The 7,992-nt window shown below is 44.8% G+C and overlaps 1 protein-coding gene across 2 annotated transcripts in view; it reads left to right on the top strand.

Moving 5' to 3' along the window:
• The window catches only part of LOC101943306 (uncharacterized), a 146,538-nt gene that overhangs the window by 7,454 nt on the left and 131,092 nt on the right, over window positions 1-7,992 (top strand). The window contains exon 3 of one of the 2 annotated variants that reach the window (XM_065596489.1): window positions 1,615-2,271. The gene's annotated coding sequence lies outside the window, so the exon portion shown is untranslated. Of the gene's footprint in view, window positions 1-1,614; window positions 2,272-6,723; window positions 7,074-7,992 lie in introns of those variants that run through there. The other variant, XM_065596490.1, reaches the window with a different exon arrangement.

Below are 7,992 nucleotides of genomic sequence, written 5' to 3'. Positions count from 1 at the left end.
TTTTGGTACCCCCCCCTCCATTCATAATTTAGGGCCATATTTTCAGTACAAATGCCCCATTTCTCTGTTTCTTAAAGTATAGTTATAGTCAGGAAAAATAAATCCATTTACTTCCTGTGGATGGGTAAAATTCCACCAAAGTCTGACTAAAAAAGCCTTGTTTGGTGGAACTATGAAGTGTTGGATTAGGAGGAATAACAGAATCCCACCCTCCACCGTAAAGGCAGGGAATGGAGAACATACATAGCTTGGTTGTGGCTAGTGGTTCAACCCGGAGGTTAGGTGGATGACGTAAATCATGATATTGAAAAGTGAAGAATATTATGGCACTAGGGGCTGTCAGGATCCCTTAGCTGTTGCTTTCCAAACCTTTTAACATGGGATTCCTTCTGGAGGTATGGCATTTTTGCAAAGTATGTGTAATTTTCTTGGGGTTTTAACGGACTCCATTGAATTAATCTTTCAGACAGTCAGTTCTTTTAATGAAGTTTCTTGTTTAGGAGTCACCAAAGTGAAATGTGCTTTCCATTTTCATGTACAGAATTGAATCTGTGGTATTCACTCATAAATATAAAGAACAGGAGTACTTGTGGCACCTTAGAAACTAACAAGGGTGCCACAAGTACTCCTGTTCTTTTTGCGGATACAGACTAACACGGCTGCTACTCTGAAACCACTCATAAGTATAGTAGATGAGGTCAATGCCATAGTTATATATTTATTTAAGAACCAGATGAGTGGTTACAAAAAAAGAGTCTATCTGAATAAACTCTATTAGAATCTGCTGAACTGAAACATCATAGGTTTAAGTATGACACATGCACCCTCACAATATGATTGCAGCCTGGAAAAGTCCTGCATACTGGGAGACTTTCATTGGCGTGCATGGATAAAGAGAAGCAATGCTTTCCCATACGGCCAGCTCCAGTTTCCTGCTGCCTGCACTCCATCCCTGGAGCGTGGACTTTACTGGCATTGGAACCAGATTGCGTTTGTCATGGTGTGGCATCACAATTCAGATTTGATCTGCCAAACCTTAGCCCTGATCCTGACCATAAGTGGCCTGCTGACCTAAATGGAGCCTTTTTGTCTCAGTCTAACTCTCTTGATGTTCATCCATCAGTTGTACTTTTGTTGGTTTAAAAAAATACAAGTCTGAGCAATGTTCCTGGTTTGAAGACACATTCCCAAGGTTGGTTTTCTCCATTCTTCTGTTTACACAGAAGTATATCTCTGCTCTATTGAAGCACACTTTCAAGTAATATTTTATTTTGAACTGAAATTAAAAATTTCACATTTTCCCAATTTTCCCAATTTCCCAAAAAATGTTAAAATGTCAAAGGAAAATATTCAAAAGAAATTTTTTTATTCAGAATTTTTGTGGGGGAAAGCTCTAAGACTAACTCTTTGGTCTGTACATCAAAGCAATGGCTAAAATTCAGGGGGAGTGAGTGTGTCTTTTTCCTAGTTATGTTATTACAGAGAACCACACTTTCAGAGAACAATTAAGATGTCCTTAAAAACAACATAGGTTCCTAATAGTGTCTATATTTGGTAGTTTAAGGATTAAGGTATAGTGTGAAATAATGAAATAACAAGTTTGGTTTCTTTCAGGATACAAATCTGTATAACTTTCATGGTTTGCACTAATGGAGTTGACTTCACATCCTTCCATTGGAGAGACAGCCAAGAATTCCTCCAACCCCACAGAAATAGCAGACCCATGTAGATCTTGTAGGATGTGCAAAGGCAAAGGGCCGTCTGCCCAGAGCTTCAATGATGCTGCACTAGTAACCAACAGCTCCATTCTGTCCCGTGTTCAGGGCTCCTTCACCAGCTGTTGCCCCTCAATCCACCTTAGGAAATGATGGATTGTGGGGTTCTGTATTGCCAAATTGAATGTTACTGCTGAATGGATTTTGCATCTGCTGAACCTGATTTTTGCTGAATTTCTGTCCTAACCAGAAAAAGTCAGAAATCTTACAAGAGAGTCTGCTCCCACAGACAGATTTCTAAATCTGTATCAGGAGTGCTGTCTTTTCTGCTTGTTGATGTAGTGCCTAAGTGTAATGGGCACTGCTCTTTGACTGGTGTTTTTTGAATGCTACAGTAGTACAAATAATAGTAGTGGAATAAGGACAAGTAAAAAAAAAGTGTGTTACGAGATGACAGAGAATATAGGAGTAAACTAAGAAGGAAAGGAGAAATTAGGAAAATCAGAAGAGAAGAATTCAGTCCACAGGCATCTCTAAGCTTGACCGACCCATGAAGGTAAGATTAAGATAATTTAAGCATATTAATAAAGTTACTGTGGCACCTGCTCCTCCCTAAAAGCTGACAATACATAAATTCAAAGGTTATTCTTCATTCAGGGCCTGTTCCAAAGCCCACTGAAGTCAACGAAAAGCCTCCGAATGATTTCACTGGGCTTTGGATCAGGCTCCTAATACTGAGCACAATTATTTAGTTAATAATTACAGTCAGGTAAAATGATAAAAATGGGACTATAGGAATCTCATTGCAGTTAAGTTGCCAGAATAAGGCAAATAGGGAGATTTAGAATAATATATGCAGCAAAATAAGCCTAGATATAATAATAGTATATACGAATGAGAGAACTAGATTTTGAAGAAGAAAGCACAGATACAGTTCCCCCAGATGAGCTTCTCATACAATATACCAAAATTTAGCAACTTTTATCAGTTCACTTTTTTCACACAGAGAGCAGAAGTGAGCCCCACATGCTTACTGAAGTAGACATGACCATTAGCAGGGCAGCCCACCTCTAGTGCTGAATTACTGTTAATAATAAAATATGTCAATTATTTTGGCTTGACACAATGAAAAGCAAATATCCCGCAGCGAGGGGAGTGGGGGGGGGGGGGGGGGGGGGAGAAGGAAAGGGGGAGGGGAAATGACCACGGACCCTGACTTACTGTTTCCTGGTAAAGTCACTTTTGGGGACTGTGGTATAGAGTCTACAAGTATTGTTTTCCTAGAAACATGGCAGTCTTATATGCAATATCAAATGACATAAGTTTGAAAAGAACAACAATGAGAAAGGTCAGGTCATTAATATAAGCATTAGGAACATCACCATTTTAGGTCTGCATTATTTTAACTGCATGACATACTGAAATGAGTGTGCTCAGACCCCCTTTCAGCTCTAATATTGTGACACTTGTTCTGTCACATGGTTGAGAAAAGTACACTCCAGCAGTATCGTTGCTATAGCAAAGAGACCTGCTAAAATTTTATTTATAACTTATTATACCAGCTCACTGCACTTAGGACCTTATCCAAAGCCCTTGAAATCACTGGAAAAACTCCCGTTGACTACAACAGGCTTTGGATCAGACTTATAACAAGTTTCAAAGATTTACTGACACCACATTTAAACTAGACAGCTTTAATTTATTTATGAAAGGACTTGCAGTTCATATTTCAAGTGAAGTGAAACACTAATAAATATTCAACAAAGAAAGTTAATCTTCAATCTGACCATATTTGATAAATGGTGAGCTAAATTCTGGGTGCAGTTACACCCATACAAACTCATTCTTCAGTGGGTTGGATTGAGTAAGTGAAGGCCTAAACTGGCCCTAAATGTTTGAAAGGTAAACATGTGCAAGACTATTAGCTCTTGCCAACAAAAATTTTCCTTTCATCTCCTGCTTTTCTGAAGGCTTTCTTCTTTTGTTATATCTCTTTGGGAACCTGCTTCCCATAGTGTTTTTTTCATTGTAGCTAAAAGCGTGGAAAAACGTCTGCATTAGTAGTCGGTGATGCCAAGGCTTCTGCCCAAAGGTCACAGCTGTGCACATTTTGTTTGTCTGATGGGTTTGCTAAGTCATACCCAGATCTAGCCTCTTTCCTGGGACAGTTTCTTGAGGTTTTGACACAGTCATAAACTGTATATAAAATAATAATAATATGGAGATATACTTAGCTCATAGAACTGGAAGGGACTCTGAAAGGTCATAAAGTCCAGCCCCCTCCCTTCATTAGGAGGACCAAGTACTGATTTGCCCCAGATGCCTAAGTGGCCCCCTCAAGGATTGAGCTCATAACCCTAAGTTTAGGAGGCCAATGCTCAAACCTCTGAGCTATCCCTCCCCTCTGTTGAGCTAGCTCTCCCCTGTAAACTGTAAATTTTTATGCAATTTCTCAAGCACTACTGGAGGCTTCACAAAATAAAGAGGTATTAATGAAATTAGAGAATTTTGCAAGGTTAGACCTGAGACAGGTCTGAAACAAAACCTCCAATCTGATCATTCCAAAATCTTAATGTACCTAAATTTCGATCAGAATTTTGCAGATGGTCCCCATCTTCAAAATTGACCAAACTCATATCACTGATCTGAACCCCCCACAAACTTTGAGGTTTTCAAATTCAGGTTTGGATTTGAATCTGGACTTTAACTGGGATCTATATCCAATTATCACATGGTTGTTTCATTCAATTTACTTTTTGCTTTACCTAAGACCTCTCAACCTGCTAAAGCCTAAATGTGAGGCAAAGGGTGTGAAAATAATCTCAAACCACAAAAACAAGTATTTATGGATGGAATTTAAAATGCTGCAGGACTGGGGGAAGGATGAGTCAGTGGTTAGGGCACTAACCAGGGACTTGGGACACCCAGCTTGTTCCCTGCTCCACTACATGCTTCCAGTGTGACCTTGGACAAGTCACATAGTCTCTCTGTGCCTCAGTTCACCATCTGTAAAATGGGGTTAATAGCACTTCCCCACCTCACAAGGGTTGTCATGAGGATAAATACATTAAAAGTTGTGTGGTTCTGTGATACTATGGCAATGGGGGCATATCAGTAGGTTTCTGCCTTCAGTCTGCCTGTTTCATGATTCATTATTCCCGATGTGAATAAGTTTCAGCAAGTGAGGGGACACATTTGTGTGGTTCTTAGATAACTTCGAGACTAAAATTAATGATATGCTTAGACATGAAGAACATTTGACACATATGCTTTAAAGTTGGTTGCCAAAAATCTCAATCAATTTTGCTCCAAAAGAGGCAGGTAAAATCCAAGTAGTGATAGGCACCATAGAAAACTGAAGACAGGTATGTAGCTCTCAAATTAGATTAGACAGGTTTTTTTTAATTTGACCCCTCAGTAATTTGTGTGTCCTTTCTTGGCTAATTTTAAATACTTCCAAGTGAAGGACAGCAATCAACTACAGTAGTAAATATATATTCAATCTCAACTATTATGCAAATTGGGATGAAATCTAATACTGCCAAACATGGGTGTGACAAAATACTTTGAGGAGTGCATTAATGATCTGGATGATGGGATGGATTGCATCCTCAGCAAGTTCATGGATGACATTAAACTGGAGGGAGAAGTAGATATGCTGGAGGGTAGGGATAGGGTCCAGAGTGACCTAGACAAATTGGAGGATTGGGCCAAAAGAAATCTTATGCGGTTCAACAAGTACAAGTGCCGAGTCCTGCACTTAGGACGGAAGAATCCCATGCACTGCTACAGACTAGGGACCAACTGGCTAAATGGCAGTTCTGCAGAAAAGGACCTGGGGATTACAGTGGATGAGAAGCTGGATATGAGTCAACAGAGTGCCCTTGTTGCCAAGAAGGCTAACGGCATATAGTAGGAACATTGCTATCAGATTGAGGGAAGTGATTATTCCCCTCTATTCGGCACTGGTGAGGCCACATCTGGAGTATTGCATCCATTCTTGGGTCTCTGTAGTTAGGGTTACCATTTGGCCGGATTCTCCCGGACATGTCCGGATTTTTTAGTTTAAAAATAGCGTCCGGGGGGAATTTGTAAATGTCCGGATTTCCCCCCCACCCATGCAGAGTGTGGCACGGCTGACAGGGCAGCCAGCTGGATCGAGCCACTTGCATGGGGCTGCGGCAGCCAGAGCCCCTCCTCCGCTTCCCCCTCCTCTCCCCTGCAGCTTCAGATCACTCCCCTCCTCTCTCTTCCCCCCTCCCCCTCCCTGTATTCGCAGATCACCAGACATTCACATCGGGCCTCCAGCAGTCTGGAGCTCCTCCCCCTGCTCCCCCTCCCCTGCTGCCCAGCAAGCCGCTCAGCAGCACTCTGCAAGGGACACGCTGTTCTGAGCGGCACGGTAAGGGGGCCAGGGGATTGGAGAAGGGGCAGGGAGGTTCTGGAGGGGGCAGTCAAGAGACAGGGAGAAGGGGGAGGGTTGGATGGGTCAGGAGTTCGGGGGGGGGGGGGCTGTCAGGGGGCGGGGGTGTGAATAAGGTTTTGGGCAGTCGGGACAGGTAGGGGGTAGAGTCCTAGGGGGGCAGTTAGGAGGGGGGGGTCTCAGGAGGGGGCAGTCAGGGGACAAGGAGCAGGGGGGTTGGGAGTTCTGGGGGGGGGCTGTCAGGGGGCAGGGGTGGGGAGAGGGATCGAAGCAGTCAGGGGTCAGGGAGCAGGGGGGTTTAGATGGGTCAGGAGTTCTGGGGAGGGGGTCTGTCAGGGAGCGGGGAGTGGTTGGATGGGGTGTGGGAGTCCCGGGGGTCTGTCAGGGGGTGGGGGTGTGGATAAGGTTTTGGGCAGTCAGGGGACAGGTAGGGGGTAACGTCCTAGGGGGGCAGTTAGGATGGAGGGGTCCCAGGAGGGGGCAGTCAGGGGACAAGGAGTGGGGAGGGGGATTGGGAGTACTGAGAGGGGTGGGAAGTGGGGGGGCAGGGGCGGGGCTAGGGCGGGGCTCCCACCGTCCTCTTTTTTGATTGTTGAAATATGGTAACCCTACTGTAGTGGGGCGACTCCCCCACTCCCACAGAAAAAAGGTTAAAGTCAGCCCTGGGAGAAGGTTGTGGCTGAGAGCTGCTAAGCTTGGCTGCTTGGGGAAGCAGCTGCAGCTGGACCACGCCCCAATCAGGCCACAGCTGGCCTGTATAAAAAGGCTGTGAGCCAGCAGACCAGAAGTCTCTCTCCAAGCTTAGAGAGAACAGGGCTTGGCTGGCTGCAGAAAGGGTACTGGAAGTGAAGCAGGGCTGGGGAGTGCTAGAGGAGCAGGAGTTCTCCAGGCTGGCAACTCCCCAAGCTGCAGGGCCTGGTCCAAGGCCCATAGAGGTACTGGGAGGCAAAGGAAGGCAGCACGTCTGAACCCCCTTGCCTATGATGAATGGCTTTTACACTGCAGTCTGCCCCAGGGAGTGGGGGCTGGGTCATGACTGGCAGTAGCCCAGACTGAGGCAAGGTGGGGATTAGAGGTTTGGGGGTTTCCCAGAGAGGGGAGACCATAGAGACTGGTGGGGTATTGCCAGGGACCAGGGGCAGCCCCAGGGTAAAGGGGCACTGGGGTCTGGGAGGGACATGGAGCCAGCTACAAGTGGGACACTGGCCTGCAGAGGGAGCCCAGGCTGGAAAAGAGCTAATTCCCTGAGATGACCAGCAGGAGGTGCTGTGGGGGTGAGTCCTGCACCTTTACAGTCCCCCACTAGAGAAAGGATGTGGATAAATTGGAGAGAATTCAACAGAGGGCAACAAAAATGATTAGAGGGCTGGGGCACCTGATTTATGAGGAGAGGCTGAGGCAACTGGGCTTATTTAGTCTGCAGAAGAGAAGTGAGGGGGGGGATTTGATAGCAGCCTTCAACTACCTGAAGGGGGTTCCGAAAAGGGTGGAGCTAGGCTGTTCTCAGTGGTGGCAGATGACAGAACAAGGAGCAATGGTCTCAAGTTGCAGTAGGGGAGGTCTAGGTTGGATATTAGGAAAAGCTATTTCACTAGGAGGGTGGTGAAGCACTGGAATGGGTTACTTAGGGAGATGGTAGAATCTCCATCCCTAGGGGTATTTAAGGCCGAACTTGACAAAACCCTAGCTGGGAGTATTTACTTGGGGTGGACCTCTGAGGTCTCTTCCAACCCAAATCTTCTAAGATTCTATAAGTGACCAAATTCCTAAAATACATCCAGATCAACCACTAGAAAATACTGGCCAAATTCATCCCTGCTCTGTGTGTGTATATATATATATACACATATGTTG

The sequence above is a fragment of the Chrysemys picta genome, chromosome 5 (assembly GCF_011386835.1).
Source record: "Chrysemys picta bellii isolate R12L10 chromosome 5, ASM1138683v2, whole genome shotgun sequence".
Taxonomy (NCBI): domain Eukaryota; kingdom Metazoa; phylum Chordata; order Testudines; family Emydidae; genus Chrysemys; species Chrysemys picta.
This window is presented reverse-complemented; position numbering and strand designations above follow the sequence as displayed.